Consider the following 16411-nt stretch of genomic DNA (forward strand, 5'->3'; position numbering starts at 1 on the left):
CGTGGGTGCAGGGGCTCCAGGCCTGGTATCAGCAGGTTGCACTACACCAGTGGTTCTCCAAGCGTGGCCTCTGGACCAGCAGTATCTGCATCCTGTGGAAAATGAAAAATTTCAAGTCCTATCTCAGAAATCCTGAATCAGACACCCTGGATGTGGGACCCTACGAGCTCTGTTTTATTCTTAGCAGCCCCTCCAGGTGCTTCTGGTGCTTGCTCACTTTGGAGAACACTGAACCACAGGGTACAAGGGTGAGCAATAGAGTCGCAGTCTCATTGCTCATGGGACTTAGAGCTAGTGGCTGATCGGCAGGTTGCACATGAGGCTATTTATGGGTTTGTGGACCCAGGTCTGTGACCGGTAGCTCAGCTAGTTTGACCAGGTTTTCCACATAGTGGGATACTCCCAAAGCTCCTGCCATGGACCTTCATTCTTGAAGTCATCTATAGCCTAGGACCCCTCTCTTTACACCCATTGTACAGTGTCCTTCCCTCAACACCCCACCGTGGTGCCACTATGAGGGGAGGACATTCATATTTTGACCAACGTGTTCTGAATCTCTTCTGGGCTCTTTCTTATAAGCTATGTCTTGGATTCCTCTCTGAAGCAGCTCCTGTGTTGTAGACATTAGCATCCCCATTTCACAGCAGAGGAAACCGTGGCTCAGACTAACTTGTCTAAAGCGGCACTGTTAACAAGGGAAGAGGCCGGGCATAGTGGCTCATGCCTGGATTCCGAACATTTTGGGAGGCCAAGGTGGGGGGATTATTTGAGACCAGGACTTTTAGATGAGCCTGGGAAACATAGTGAGATCTTATCTCTCTAAAAAAAAACGTACAAAAATTAGCCGGGCGTGTTGGCGCGTGTCTGTAGTTCTAGCTATTCCTGAGGCTGAGGTGGGAGGATTGCGTTAGCCCCAGAGGTTGAGGCTGCAGTGAGCTTTGATGACACAAATAAAATAAAATAAGGGGAAAAGAAACCAGGACTTTTGAATCCAAGCTCAGCTACTGTGTTCTGCTAGAAATAATTTTGGCAGAAGCCAGTAATGTGGGTAACCTTCAGGTGAGGGGAGTGGTGGGACAAGGGACACAGGAGCCTTCTGGGGCACTGGAAGGACCATATCTTGATCTGGGTTGTGGTAACACACTTGTATGCATAGGTTAAAAAGTCACTGAGCTTTACACCTAGGATTTATGCATTTTATTGTATGTAAATTATACTTCATTTTTTAAAATGCAGAAACCAAACCCTAAACAGTCACAAAAAGACAAATACTGTATTATTTAACTTATTGAGCCATCAACAGTGGTCAAACTCACAGAAACAGAAAGCAGAATGGTGGTTGCCAGGAGCTGTAGGGAGAGAGGAAGGCTGAGTTGTTTTTTAATGGGTACAGAGTTTCTATTTTACAAAATGAAAAAGTTCTGGAAAGTCGTTGCTCAGCAATATGCGTATACTTAACTCTACTGAGTTGTACACATAAAAATGGTTAAGATGGGACAGGCATGGTGCCTCATGCATGTAATCCTAGCACTTTGGGAGGCTGAGGCAAGTGGATTGCTTGAGTCCAGGAGTTCAAGACCAGCCTAGGCAACAGGGCAAAACCCTGTCTCTACAAAAAATACAAAAATTAGCTAGGCATGGTGGCACGCCTATAATCTCTGCTACTAGGCAGACTGAGGTGGGAAGATTGCTTGAGCTCAGGAGCCAGAGGTTGCAGTGACCCGAGATCACGCCACTGTACTCCAACCTGGGTGACAGAGCCAGAGCCTGTCTCAAAAAATAAAAAATAAAAAATTATATATTACATGTATTTTATCACAATTAAAAAAATTTTTTTAAATCCTTAAAAATCTTGCTTTGGGATGCTCCATGAAGTAGAGGCACTAGATAATAGATTAGATGGCTAGTCTTCAATAGCACCAACTGGGGATTCGCCTCCTGAATGAACTGGTTAGAACTTTAGACTCTTGAAGTCAGCAAAGGCAAGCGTGCTCTCCTATACCCCTGGTGGGTGTTTCATCCTATGCGGAAACCCCTTCTGGTGACGGAAGCTCACTCCATCCATGCTGAAAAGTAATGCAAGATAGTGCTGGATACTTAGAAGACACAGACAAACACGAAGGATGCCTGTCCTTCTTTGCAGAGCTCTATTAGAAAGTCTCCTTGTATGCAGCTCCTTGGGAGGCTGTGGCAGGAGGATCAGTTGAACTCAGGAGGTGGAGGTTGCAGTGAGCCGAGATCACACCACTGCACTCCAGCCTGGCGACAGAGCGAAACTCCATCTCAAAACAAAAACAAAAACAAAACAAACAAAAAAAGAAAGTATCCTTGTATGAAGCCCAAAACTCTGCCCTTGGTCCCTGTTCCGAACCTTTAGCGCCATGGAGTATGAGTAACGCCTCACACAGGACCACCCTGCAGGGTTTTGTTTTGATTTGCTTTGGTTTTCCAGCCCCGCACATTTGAAACTATTTCTTCTTTGCTGGACACATACTTCTGGTGCCAGGCATGGCACAATCATATGGAGATCTGACCTCTGCCTCTGTGTCCTGTTGCCCAGTGAGTCAGTCAGCACAGTGGGTGTCAGGAGTATTCCTTAGCTAACATGGAAGTGACTGCAGATCAAATAAACATATCCACTAAACCCAACCTAAATGGATCTCTTACTCAAATTCCCCTGAGCTGGATCCCATAAATGCCCATGGCCACTCCAGTACCACCCAACACAAGGGAAAGTGTGATGAGGAGAAAGTTAGAGTGGAAAAGAGACAGGGATCTTAGCTGATCGTGGTTCAAGTTTCTACATTTGCAAATTGTATAAAGCCATATGACCACATGCACATGTTTGCCAAAGCCCTTCTGAGGATCTTGGAAGGGGCCTATGTAAGTGAGTGGCCCCGAAGCACAAGCTACGTTAGCTACATGGCAAATCCAGCTCTGTCCATGGACGGTGAGACCGTGGAGGATGGGGCCACCCTGCAGGTTTTTGACGCTGATCCTCCTCACCCCTGCCCCTATCCCCAGGCTTCTCTTTTGCTGGGTAAATATGATCAGTGCCTTCTGTGATTCCTCAGAAATAGCTCCCTGCTTCTGGTCTGACCTGGTGTGGGTGGTAGTTTGTCTACATTCCTTTAGAAGGGCCTGGAACTGAGTGACAGCTTGCTGATTGCATCTGCCAGAGCAGGATATTCAACTCCACGCATCCATTGATTCCCTCAAATGGCCTTGGGACCAAGGTGTCACAGTTAGGCACTGCCCATCCTTCATTCATGGATTAACCTGGCAACAGTTTCAGAGTGTTTCGTTTGCGCCAGGCCCCGAGGTAGGCCCCGGGATGCAGAGACAAACGGGAGAGTCCCTGCCCTTGGGGAGCTTACACCTTCCACTTGCCTAGCTGCAGCTATAACCTCATGACTCCCTCTGCCCCCATCCTGTTCCCACGAACTTAGCTTTTAGCTCCACTCCCAGAGCCTTCCACAGAGCCTCAACTCAATTTCATCTTATTTGATTTGTTCCATTTGACCATTCTGCCAAAATCATTTTGGATCTTGTTTCTGCGTGCCCTGTCCTCTCTCTCCTTCCTGGCTCTGTGTCATCCACGAAGGTGATAAGCCTGCCTGTTATGTCTTCATTGCAGTCCCTGATAACAGTGTTCGACTGCCCAGGCTGAGGACAGAGCCTGGAGGCACTAGGAGTTTCCCTCCAGGTGGACACAGATTCCTTAATCAGTACCCTTTGGAGACAGTGGTTCAATCCACCTAATTACACAGTCTCCCAGGCATGCTTGTCCATTTGTTCTCAAGAACATCACAAGAGTCCTTGTCACATTTCTCAGTGAAAACAAGACACATCACATCTGACATGGTTTCCTTTTTGTCAGGCTGGCAACCCTGTCAAGAGAAGAGTGGATTCTGTTTTCCAGTCACCAACACCAAACTTTTTTTCTCAACTTTTTGCTGAAGAATGTATTTGGAAAAGTCCCCACATCATAACTGTACAGCTTGATGACTTTTCACAAAGTGACCCACCATCTATTCATCACCCAGATCAAGAAACGGAACAATACCACCCTGCCCCCTTGAAAGTGCCCTCATTTCTCCTTTCTGTCACCTCCCCTTGCCGGGAGTAACCCTCGTGTGACTTCCAACACCACAGACTAACTTCTCCCATTTTTGAACTTTGCATAAATGAAATCACACGGAATGTATTCTTTTGTATTTGCCTTTTTTTCAACATTATATGTGAAATTCATTGTATGCTATCATAGATGCTTACTCTCATGGGTGCATAATATTCTATTATATGAATATGCACAATTTATTTATCCATTCTACTGGTGATGAGTGTTCTTCCAGTTTAGGGCTATTATGAGTCATGCTGCTATGACCATTTTGTTATTTATAATGTGGTGCACGTAGGTACTCCTATGTTGAGTCTGTACCTAGGAGTGGAATCTCTGGGTCATGATGTATCCATTTTGCAGCTTTGCCAGAGTTTTGGAAAGTAGTTGCACCATTTTATATTCCCACCAGCAATACACGAATCTTACCAACATTTGGTATTGTTAGTCTTTTAAATGTTATCCCTTCTATAGCATAAAGTGATAGAAGTGATATCTCACTGGATTTGTATTTCCCTGATGACTAATGATGTAGGGCCCTTTCCATGTGCTTACTGGCCATTTGGATAGCCTCTTTTGTGAAGTGTCTGTTTAAATCTTTTGCTCATTTTTCTATCGGATTGTCTGCCTTTTTCTTATTGATTTGTAGGAGTTTCTTTTTTACATTCTGGATATGCACTGACTCTACTCTTAACCTCAGCCAATTATTTTTGCAAATGAGTATATTTGATGGCAGGAGGCAGCTGGAGAGTGAGCATTGCTTTAGTGAGAAGCTGAATCACGGAGGAGCTGGTGATTCCAGTTGTCATTGTTCATAATCAGGATGCCATGTTTTTCTTGAAGAGTGATGAGGCTGTATGCAAGACGCAAGAATCCAGAAACAACATGTTGAGGGTAACAGGGCAAACCCAATAAGTTGGTGGGGCGAGATGGCAGGGGAGGGCATCACAGTGTCATGAAAGACTTTGAGGTTAGTTGTCAGAAATGCTGAGCTCAGGCCCTGGCCTCACCACTTCTAGATGTGTGATCTTGGATAAATCACTTTGCCTTTTTAAGCATCTGTTAGGGGATTCTGGATAATAGATAATAATACCCATTTTACAAGGTTTTCTGGGGTTAAATTAGAAAGCCTATAAAAATGTAATATTTTATGCAAATGTCAAATATAGCTTGCAGTTGGGAGGACTGCAGAAGTCTGGCTTAATTTAGTAACTGCTCAATAAATATGCATTGTTATGTTTCTAGGTATACCAGGTAAACAATCTAGTGATAGAGAGTCTGATGTCAGATTACCTGAGTTCAAATACACTTTCTGTCACTTGTTAGCTGTGTGTCATTAGGCAAATAGCATCTTTGCACTAGTTTCCTTAGGACAGGATCTGTGTGAATTAAATGAGATAATTTATATAAAGATAAAAAATAATTTATGTATTGACCCATACCAGGCTCACAGAAGGCACACAAATGTTAATTATTGATCAGTAGCTTACTTATATCATCTCACATTTTGAACTGAACGAAGCAGAGTTTGTGCTGTCGTCACTTTGCACATGAGGAGAGGTTAAGACAACTGCCAACACCACATGTCCTATAATTGCTAGAGCTGGGATGTGAACCCAGGCCTCTGTGGGTCTCTTGCAGTCCAGTGCATCTAACTGGACTGCTCTCCAGCTCATATTTGTCCATCCTACTTCCAAGAACACCAGGAAAGCCTTTGTCAGATGCCTCCCTGGATTTCCCAGGATGGAGGGAGGGGAGTGGAAGAGGGGACGCAGCTGCAGGGTGGGTTGGGCATGACTGGTCTAGTGTATGGAAGGGGCTGAGAGATTGAGGCTGGTAATTCCACGAGCCCTAAGCTGCAGATTCATCAGGAGCCCCACATCGGGGGGCTCTCCCGAGCCCCATGCCCTGCAGCCCGGGATGGCCCCGAAGCTTTCCGTAATGAGCCTGCCACATGGCTGGACAGAGACTTATGACTTCTGGTGGCTGGACTGCCTCCTCCCGCTTGTCCTCCCTGGTTATTTATCACATTTGTCTCTCTCGAGAGGCAGGGCCATCGCTTACACTGTCCAGAACAGGGAACGCAATAAAGCCAGTTCTACGGGAGGCTCTGAGCCCTGCCCTCTTCACTGAGGGTAGGGAGGAAGCAGAAGGGCCCTCCTGGTGGGGGTGAGGGAAGGTCCCAGCAGCAATGCCAGCCTGAGTCCAACTACCTAGGAGGTCTCTAGCAGCATTGCCACCACTGTAGTGATGGACATCACTCTCCCCTCCAAGCTAAACTGGCCCTAGCAGGATCAATAACAGCATCCCCACACCCACTCATGCTGTTACCCCCACACCACCCTGGGCACTGCCGCCATCAATAAGACCAATGGTATTGCTGGTGACATCACCATCATCCTGCTGCAGTCAGTGTCACCACTACCACCATTGTCACCCACAGGAAGGTCATCGCCAGCCTGGCTTCATCATCCACTTTAGCTTGGCTCAGAGAAACAAACAAATCAGAATTTTCACAGCTGTTTCTGCCTCCACTCCCAACTTCTGCACCACAAGGGACCTCCGCAGCAGGGTCCTGAAGGCAGTGTCCTCCTTGTCTGGCATCCCTGGTTCTGTGGAGGCAGACTAGGGTCGTGAGAAGAGCTGGACTCTAGACAACCTGATCTTGGACTCCTCTGTGCCACCAACTAGATGAGATGCCCGGAGCCAGTGCCTCAGTAGTCTTATCTGTAAGGTGGGGATAGTGAAATTCACCTCACCAGGTTACTGTAGGGATATGTGTTAAGTATATGGTACATAGTGGGTGTTTAATAAGTGGCACATACAATGAGGATCATAGTTATCATTATTCCAGGGCAAAACTGCTCTCCTAGACACTCAGTTCCCTGAATGGCGGCCTCCTTGCCTCTGCCCAGAGACTCTCCTGAGCCTCCCGCTGTCCTGGTCACCTAGCTCAGGACGGTGACTTCTCTCCCCATCTCCTGCTGCCTGACCCAGTTTCTGTGAAAACCCATGTGTCTCATGGAGCAGAGATGGCAGAGTCACATCTACAGGTCTCATCGTCCTATTAGGACAACATCAGGGTAAACATTAGTTATTCACAAACCCAATTACATTTTGATTACTCTGACCCAAGTGAGATTGGGGTTACTCTCACTCCGCATTTATTTTTTGGTACAAGCTTCTTAAGTTGCCAGGAGAGGAAAACAGCCCCACTGCCTCCCACTCTACCCGGGCAGGAATCTTCTCCTGGGTCCCTTATTTTCTTCTCCTTCCCTGTTCCTAAACGCAGCTGTATCTGGGCACTTGGTCATTCAATGGGGGAGCAGAAGGGGCCGGTCCAGGGAGACAGGGAATTTCAGTTAGAGGGAAGGGAGAACTTCTAACAGGGAAGGGGGCAGGGGAGGACGGGAGGGGAAGGCGGAGTGCCTTTGCCCAGCTGGGGAGACTTGGGAGCTGTGTGCATTCGGGGCCAGGTGGTGGGCTGACCTCCCGATGCCTAGGATGCACCACCACAGTCTAGGCTGTGCCTCTGGTTGACATGTTCAGACTTGAACTCTGGATCTTCCATGAAACCTGCCTCTCCCATAGTCTTCTCCATCTCAGTAAAGCCTTCCAGTGGCTCAGGACGAAACCCTTGGTGTTGCCCACAGCTCCTTTCTTTCTTTTTCTTTTTTTCTTTTTTTTTTTTTTTTGAGATAAGAGTCTCACTCTGTCACCCAGGCTGGAGTGTAGTGATGTGATCTCAGCTCACTGCAACCTCCACCTCCTGGGTTCAACCGATTCTCCTGCCTCAGGTTCCCTAGTAACTGGGATTACACACATACACTAACATGCCCGGCTAATTTTTGTACAGAAGGGGTTTCACCATGTTGGCCAGGCTGGTCTCGAACTCCCAACCTCAGGTGATCTGCCCACCTCAGTCTCCCAAAGTGCTGAGATTACAGGCGTGAGTCACTGCTCTGGGGCCACAGCTCATTTCTTTCACTCCAATGCACTAGTGAATCCTTTGGCTCCACCTCAACCTATGTATCTCACCAGCTCCACGACTCCCACCCCCTGGTCCAATCCATTGCCAGATGACTGCAGTCCCCAGGTGTCTCTCCCATGATAGTCCATTCTCAACACAGCCACCAGAGTGGCCCTTTTCAGTGTGTGTTGACCAAGTCACTTGGCCATTTGAAATGCCACAAGGGGTTTCTTTCTCTCAGAGGAAAGCCTGAGTCCTTGCAATGTCTCCCAGGCCACCCCCCGCTCCTTGACCAGGCCCCCCACACACCCCTGCCTGCTCTCTGGCCAGGCCCCCATGTCCCCCTGCCCGACTCTGGTCAGACCCCTATGTCCCCCTGCCTGCTCTCTGGCCAGGCCCCCGATGTGACCCCTGCCCTCTCTCTGGCCAGGTCTCCCACACACCCCTGCCTGCTCTCTGGCCAGGCCCCCGCACCCCCCTGCCCGCTCTCTGGCCAGGTCTCCCACATACCCCTGCCTGCTCTCTGGCCAGGCCCCTGACGTGCCCCTGCCCACTCTCTGGCTAGGCCCCCAACGTGCCCCTGCCTGCTCTCTGGCCAGGCCCCCATGTCCCCCTGCCCGACTCTGGTCAGACCCCCATGTTCCCCTGCCCACTTTCTGGCCAGGCCCCCGATGTGACCCCTGCCTGCTCTCTGGCCAGGTCCCCCACGCCCCCCTGCCCGCTCTCTGGCCAGGTCCCCCATGCGCCCCTGCCCGCTCTCTGGCCAGGTCCCCCACGCGCCCCTGCCCGCTCTCTGGCTTTGCCTGCATGGCTCTTCCCTCATGCTCTGCTCTAGCCACGAAGATGCCAAGCAGTCTGGCCTCTGGCTTTGGCACTTGCTGTTCCTGTGGTTGGGACACCTTCCTCACAGATAGCCACATGCTTGTGCCTCCCCTGCTTCAGACCTCCACTCCAGAGTCACCTCACCAAAGAAGCCATCTCCGTCTGCCAGGTCCTAGCAGAAAGCAGAAGGCCACTCAGATTCACATCCTGTGAGGAGAGTCTCCACAGGTGTGGGCGGGGGGTTTGGAACCCACAGGGATAGTGCAGGACCCCCAGGCAATTGACTGGGGAGCGGAGGGAAGGGTGGGTGCGGCTGTCACAAGGCCAGACAGGATGTGGAGGTTGTGGGAGGCAGCTGTTAGAGAATCCCAAAATAAAAAGGGCTCTCTGGAAAGGACGACCAGACAGAAGCTGAGATCCTTGGTCAAGGGAAGCATCCAACCCTTTGCTTCTGGGCTTCTCGGGGACTCCCCACTGGCTGAATTCATGGAAGCCAGAGGGCAGGGAGCTGGGTGATGCAGTCTGTGCAGGCCAGCCTCCCAGGGCACAGACCTGGGTGAAGAAGGGTAGAGAGTGGGTCTGGAGGGGCAAAGGGAGCATGTTCATTCAGGTCATCATCTGAATAGTGACCACATTATTTAACCACCACCCCCAGTACTCCATCCCTCTTCCTTATTTTCTCTTTTTTCTTGAGATGGGATCTTGCTATGTTGTGCAGGCTGGTCTCTAACTCTTGGGCTCAAGCGATCCTCCCACCTCAGCCTCTGGAGTAGCTGGGATTACAGGTGTGAGCCACCATGCCCAGCTCCTGCTTGTTTTTCTGTATATCACTTAATATCTTCTTAAAATATCCATAATTTTTCTCCTTACTCACTGGATTGTAAGCTCCACAAAGCTGGGGTTTTTGTCTGTTTTGTTCATGAATGCATCCCCAGTGCCTAGAACAATGTCTGGTATATCATAAATGCTCGATAAATGTATGCTCAAGGAGAGAATCAGTGACCAAAAGAGGGAGGCAGTAGTGGGGAGGGGCCAGGTGACAGCTAATGTGGCCTGAGGTCTCTTCCTACAGCCCAAGGTCTCTGGGTTTCACTCTGGAACTTGCCATTCGTAATAGAGAAAGAATGCATTTGTTGTTCAGGTAATTGGTAGTAACTGACAGTAATTTCAAGTAATTAAGCACTAATTAATTCAATGAGTCAGTAATGTATTTATTTATGGTATCTGTGTTTGTTCCCTTATAAATATTGCTATTACTTTTGTCAGGTCATTAAAATCCACTGGGAAAGTCACTGAGGTCCCAGGAGATTGTGGAAGCTTGGCTTGGCCTGGGCCAAGAACGAGCTCTGGGATGGAGGCTGGACGAAGGCCCTGGGCTGGAGCTCATATAGGACGGGCTTAGATACTGGTGAGGGGTTGTACGTGTGTTTAGCTGATGTTAGTTTGGGGCTGGGGAATGAGATGATCAATCACAAAATCCTTTCCAAGTTATTGACTTCTCTTTTATTCCCCTTCCCAATTCAGAAGTATTCTTTTAGGCTGTAATACATGAGGTTCATTGGGGACACTGGCTATAGACAGTCCTCTCCTCCCCAACTTCTTTTCCAAGGAAACAGTAGTGTCCCGAGCCCCTGGACCTCTGCCCTGGGGTCTGATCCTCTTGGCACTAGACCACCCAATTATGGGCTGGATAGAAGATGGAGAAGGAGAGGAAAGGAGATCTTGAAGGACCCAGAGCAGGACCTGAAGGGGGTGGGGAGAGCAGAGGAGATCCTGAGCTCAGAAGAGGCAAGCTTTGGGGGTCTTGGTGACTTCAGGCCAGGCAGGTCCCATAGATGGGCTGGCCTGGAAGGACAGCGTGACGGCACTCACAGAAGACATCACCCCCATCTTTCTGGATTCCCAGTCCACACTCCCCCAATACCCTCAAACTAGTAGTGTCAAATGTTAGGATTTCTCAGAGGCCAGGGTTTTATAAGCTCCCCAGAACTGCTATTCCTTTTCCTGGTGCGGCCTTTCCCCCTCCAAAGTGACAGTGGGGAGGCATTAAGGCACAGACCGTGGAGTCAGATGACAAGGGGTCAGATGCTGGGCGTGATGTGTTGGGCAAGTGACTTAATATTTCTGAGCCTCAGTTTTGTCACCTGTGAATTAGGGATAATGATAGTATCTGCCCCACAGAGTCGTTAAAATATTTAAATGTGCTTGTGCCCCTAAAGCACTTAGCCCACATGACCTGACAGGTAGGAAGTACTCAATTCACATTAGTTACTAGAATGGCTGATGTAGGTGACTGGCCCCCTGTGACTCACCTTGTGTGTTCCAGTTTGAGCTCACCTCTAACCTCAAAGAAGCTTCTATCCCTTTTGGTCCTGGCCAGTCTTAAGAATACTGCTTCCAAGGGCTCAAAAGTTTCCCCACTTCTTTCCTTCTAGATCTGCAGTGGGCACCTTCTTAGCAGCAGACCTCTACTCCTGGCTCCCAAATGTTTGCAGAGATTCTCTTCCCTCTGCCTCTGCACCTCCCCTGCTGCCCAGTCTTTGGTGCCCAGCTGCACGGTGCCCTCCAGCTTCAAGTTTCTTTTCCTTTTTTTTTTAAATTATACTTTAAGTTCTGGGATATATGTGCAGAACTTACAGGTTTGTTACATAGGTATACATGTGCCATGGTAGTTTGCTACACCCATCAACCCGTCATCTAGGGTTTTTTGTTTGTTTGTTTGTTTATTTGTTTTGAGACAGAGTCTCACTCTGTCATTCAGGCTGGAGTGCAGTGGCCCGATCTCAGCTCACTGAAACCTCCACCTCCCGGGTTCAAGCGATTCTCCTGCCCCAGCCTCCCGAGTAGCTGGGATTACAGGCACCTGCCACCACGCCTGGCTAATTTTTGTATCTTTAGTAGAGACAGCGTTTCACCATGTTGGCCAGGCTGGTCTGGAACTCCTGACCTCAGGTGATCTGCCCACCTCGGCCTCCCAAAGTGCTAGGATTACAGGCATGAGCCACTGTGCCCAGCCCTGTCATCTAGGTTTGAAGCCCTGCATGCATTAGGCATTTGTCCTAATGCTCTCGCTCCCCTTCAAGTTTCTTACAGCATCTCTATGACCCACTGCCCCCAGCAGTCTTGCTCAGTCCCTCTGTCTCTGTCTCACTATCTCTGACTCTGTCCCTGTCTTCTTTGTCTCTCGTTTCCCCTCCCCTCTCCCACTTTGTTCTCTCTGTCTCCCTTAATTAGCAGTACTCTGGAACAGAAGTGTTTTTATTATGTTTTATTTATTGAATGGCTTTCCGTTTCCTATTCTTAATTTAAAAGGCAGATCAATAAAATGCTTTATATTCCTTGTTTAAAACAAAACAAAGCTAAGTTAAGTTGTTCTTTGTTCATGTGGCTCTTCTTTGCTTATTTCTTTCTCTGTAGGAAGAAAAGGTTCCTCACCCACGTTCTCCTCATTGACAAAAACACTTAATTCATTCACTGGTTTATTCACTCAGTAAATTATTCAGTAAGAGCCCCAGTTGTGGGCCAGGCACTGTGCTGGACTCAGGGAGTATATTAATCTGTTTTCACACTGCTGTAAAGAACTGCCCGAGACTGGGTAATTGATAAAGGAAAGAAATTTAATTGACTCACAGTTCAGCATGGCTGGGGAGGCCTCAGGAAACTTAAAATCATAGTGGAAGGCAAAGGGGAAGCAAGATATCTTCTTCACAAGGCGGCAGGAAGGAGCATGAACACAGGAGGAAGTACCAAACACTTATAAAACCATCAGATCTCGTGAGAACTCACTCACTATCACGAGAACAGCATGGGGGAAACCACCTCCATGATCCAATTACCTCCACCTGGTCTCTCCCTTGACATATGGGGATTATGGGGATTGTAATTCAAGATGACATTTGGGTGGGGACACAAAGCCTAACCATATCAGGGGACGTGGAGATAATATAAAGCAGTATTCCTGCTCTCAAGGGCTCCTATCTAGCTTGGGAAACTGATTTGGACACCAGGACATGCCAGAAAATATTAGAGCTGCTATGTCAATGTGTATGGTGTATGGATGTGGTGCAAGGGCGTGGGGAAGGCTTCCTGGGTGGAGAGCAAGTTGGGCTTAGAATTCAAATGTGAATAGATGTCTTGACTTGGGTCCACCCAGAAGCAGATCCTAAAACAAGGAAATGAGCGCAAGTAGTTAATTTGGGAGGATCCCAGGGAGCACTGGCAGGAAAATGGGGAAGAGAGACCTGGAAGAAAGGGAGGAAGTCAATACAGAGTACATCAGTGAGAGGTTGCCATTTTGGGCAACTAGGGCTCAGTTCCTCTGGGATCCTCTGGGATAGTGTGTAGAACATACCTTAGAGTTATCCTGAGTGGTGAGGGATTTGGGATATTTACACTCTTGTCACCTGCCATCCATCACGGATGAGGGCTGTCTTGGGGAGGCATTAATTACCTCACACTTCTGGCCTGCTGCACAGATGGCAACATGGACTCTAGTGGCCAGAGAGAGCCTTCAAGCAAAGAAATGCAGGTTGTAGCAGTCAGGCTAGTGTGCACTGAAGCCATAAGAATGAAGGAGTGTGGGCTGGGCACCAATATCACCTGCTATGGCAGGTGCTGGGGGAAGGGATGGGCATTCCAGACAGGTGGAAAGTGTGATTGAGGGCAAAATATGGGGTGACCCCAGGAGGCCACACAAAGTTTTGTGTAGTTCCAAAATTCAATTTCAGGAAGTCTGCCTTTGTGTAGCCTGGGCCTCAGCTCCCTCATTTATAGAAAGGTGATAAAAATACTTTCCCCACTCACCCAAGATGATTTGCACAAAGCCCCCAGCTTGGACCCTGCCGAACAGAGCCCAGTTCAGCCCTTTCCTTAAATTCCTCCACCTCGTCTCCTGCCAGCCTGCAAGCCCTGGATATTCGAGGCTATTTATGATGCCCTGTCGATATCTGTCTTGGCGGAGGAGCGTGGAGGGGACGGATGGAGCCTGGGGTCCTATCCATCAGTCACTTGGCTGCAATCTCTAAAGAGATTTTAATTGTGAGCTCAGATTTACTCCAGTCATCAGCAGCGCCCGCCTGCCTCTTTACCAGTAGAGAGTGAGGCCTGCAGGCCCTCTGTGGTTTGCCAAATAGACGTCTTGTAGCAACGCTGAGGAAATATTTGCTGCAGTGAAACAATGTGCCTGGTGGAAAGCAATCGCCCTAAATCGCCCCCTGACAGCCCGCCAGAGCCCTACCAGGGGCTCCTTCCACTATGCGCTCAGCTTTTTCTCCAGAGCTGTGCTTCTGCTACCTACCCAGGGAAGAGGATGATGGCCTCAAACCTGAATTGGAGGGAAACTGAAGCAGGGGCAGCATTCCCCCTCTTCTGGGTCATGTGACAGAGGGGACAGTAGGAGAACAAGGTGGCAGGGGTGGAGGGTAGTGTGGAAGCCCTGGGTTAGAAAGACCTGGACCAGGCTGGGCGTGGTGGCTCACGCTTGTAATCCCAGCACTTTGGGAGACGGAGGCAGGCGGATCATGAGGTCAGGAGTTCGAGACCAGCCTGGCCAGCATAGTGAAACCCCATCTCTACTAAAAAAAAAAAAATACAAAAATTAGCCAGGTGTGGTGGTGCACACCTGTAATCTCAGCTACTCTGGAGGCTGAGGCAGAAAAATTGCTTGAACCTGGAAGGCAGGGGTTGCAGTGAGTTACGATCGTACCACTGCACTCTAGCCTGGGCGACAGAGTGAGACTCCATCTCAAAAAAAAAAAAAAAAGCAAGACCTGGACCAGGTCCATCCTGAGCCAAAGGTCCAGGGATGTTAGCCCCTTTCACAGCTAACAACCCCTGGGTTAAGAGAAGTGAGCCTGAGTTTGTGCAGCAAGTGGTGATGGGAATCTCAGCTTTGGCCCTCTGGGTTTTTGCTTAAGGTTATGTCTTTGGCCCCCCAGCATCCCTTTCTGAACTCTCTTTCCTATGCCTCTGCAGGGGACCAGGGCCCCTTCACCATCAGTGTTTGCTTTGGGGAAATGATCTACTTCCAAAGCTTGTGCCTCCGAGTGAGTTTCAGTGGCCTCCTCTCCCAGAGGTGGCCAAAGTCTTCTCTCCACATGTCGGGTCAAAGTGCTTATATCCTGATAAAAGGAGAACCTCTGGGGGAAAGGAGAATGAGGAACAGGAGATGGAAGAGGAGGAGGAGGAGTGGGGGCAGGAGTGGACAAGAGACCCTTCCTAGACTGGAAAGTCACTCAAGGAGCTTCCTGTTCTGCCTTCAAGACAGAATGGCCTAAGTGCATATTCCCTTTAAAGCAGCAGGCTATTTTTGTAGAATTTATCCAACAGAAGCAAAACAAATAGAACAAAACCACCAGCCCACAGGAACAGCATACTTGACATCTATTGTCACATTGCTGGTGATAGCAAAAACCCAGAAACCTGAATGTCCATTGATAGAGGCATGGTTAAATACGTTTTTATGGTCCAATTTTTGAATATCATGATGCTGTTAAAAAGGAAGTAGGCTTGCTGCAGTGGCTCATGTCTATACTCCCAGCACTTCGGGAGGCTGAGGTGGGTAGATCACTTGAACCCAGGAGTTGGAGATGAGCTTGGGCAACATGATGAGAACTCATCTCCACAAAAAATACAAAACATTAGCCGGGCATGGCGACATGCACCTATGGTCCCAGCTACTTGGGAGGCTGAGGTGGGAGGATCACCTGAGCCTGGGAGGTCAAGGTTGTGATGAGGCATGCCTGTGCCCTCCAGCCTGGGTTACAGAGTGAGACTCTGTCAAAAAAAATTAATGAATTAAATTTTAAAAAGGACGTATATCTAATTGTTGACTCACAAAGTTGTACATGAAAAAATCAAGTTGCAGAATGATAAGTGTATTTGGGTCCCATTAAAAAAATCTGGGCCGGGTGCGGTGGCTCACACCTGTAATCCCAGCACTTTGGGAGGCCGAGGCAGGAACATCACAAGGTCAGGAGATCGCGACCATCCTGGTTAACACAGTGAAACCCCGTCTCTACTAAAAATACAAAAAATTAGCCGGGCATGGTGGCAGGCACCTGTAGTTCCAGCTACTCGGGAGGCTGAGGCAGGAGAATGGTGGGAACCCGGGAGGCAGAGCTTGCAGTGAGCTGAGATCGTGCCACTGCACTCCAGCCTGGGCGACACAGCGAGACTCCGTCTCAAAAAAAAAAAAAAAAAAATCGGTATGTGGCTGGGCGTGGTGGCTCATGCCTGTAATCCCAGCATTTTGGGAGGCCCAGGTGGGTGGATCACATGAGGTCAGGAGTTCAAGACGAGCCTGGCCAACATGGTGAAACCCCGTCGCTACTAAAACTACAAAAATTTGCCGGGCATAGTGGCGGTCACCTGTAATCCCAGCTACTGGGGAAGCTGACGCTTGAACCTGGGAGGCAGAGGTTGCAGTGAGCTGAGATCGTGCCACTGCACTCTCCAGCCTGGGTGACAGAGTGAGACTCTGTCTCAAAAAAAAAAAAAAG

This window comes from Macaca nemestrina, chromosome 5 (genome assembly GCF_043159975.1).
Source record: "Macaca nemestrina isolate mMacNem1 chromosome 5, mMacNem.hap1, whole genome shotgun sequence".
In the NCBI taxonomy this organism is placed as follows: Eukaryota; Metazoa; Chordata; class Mammalia; order Primates; family Cercopithecidae; genus Macaca; species Macaca nemestrina.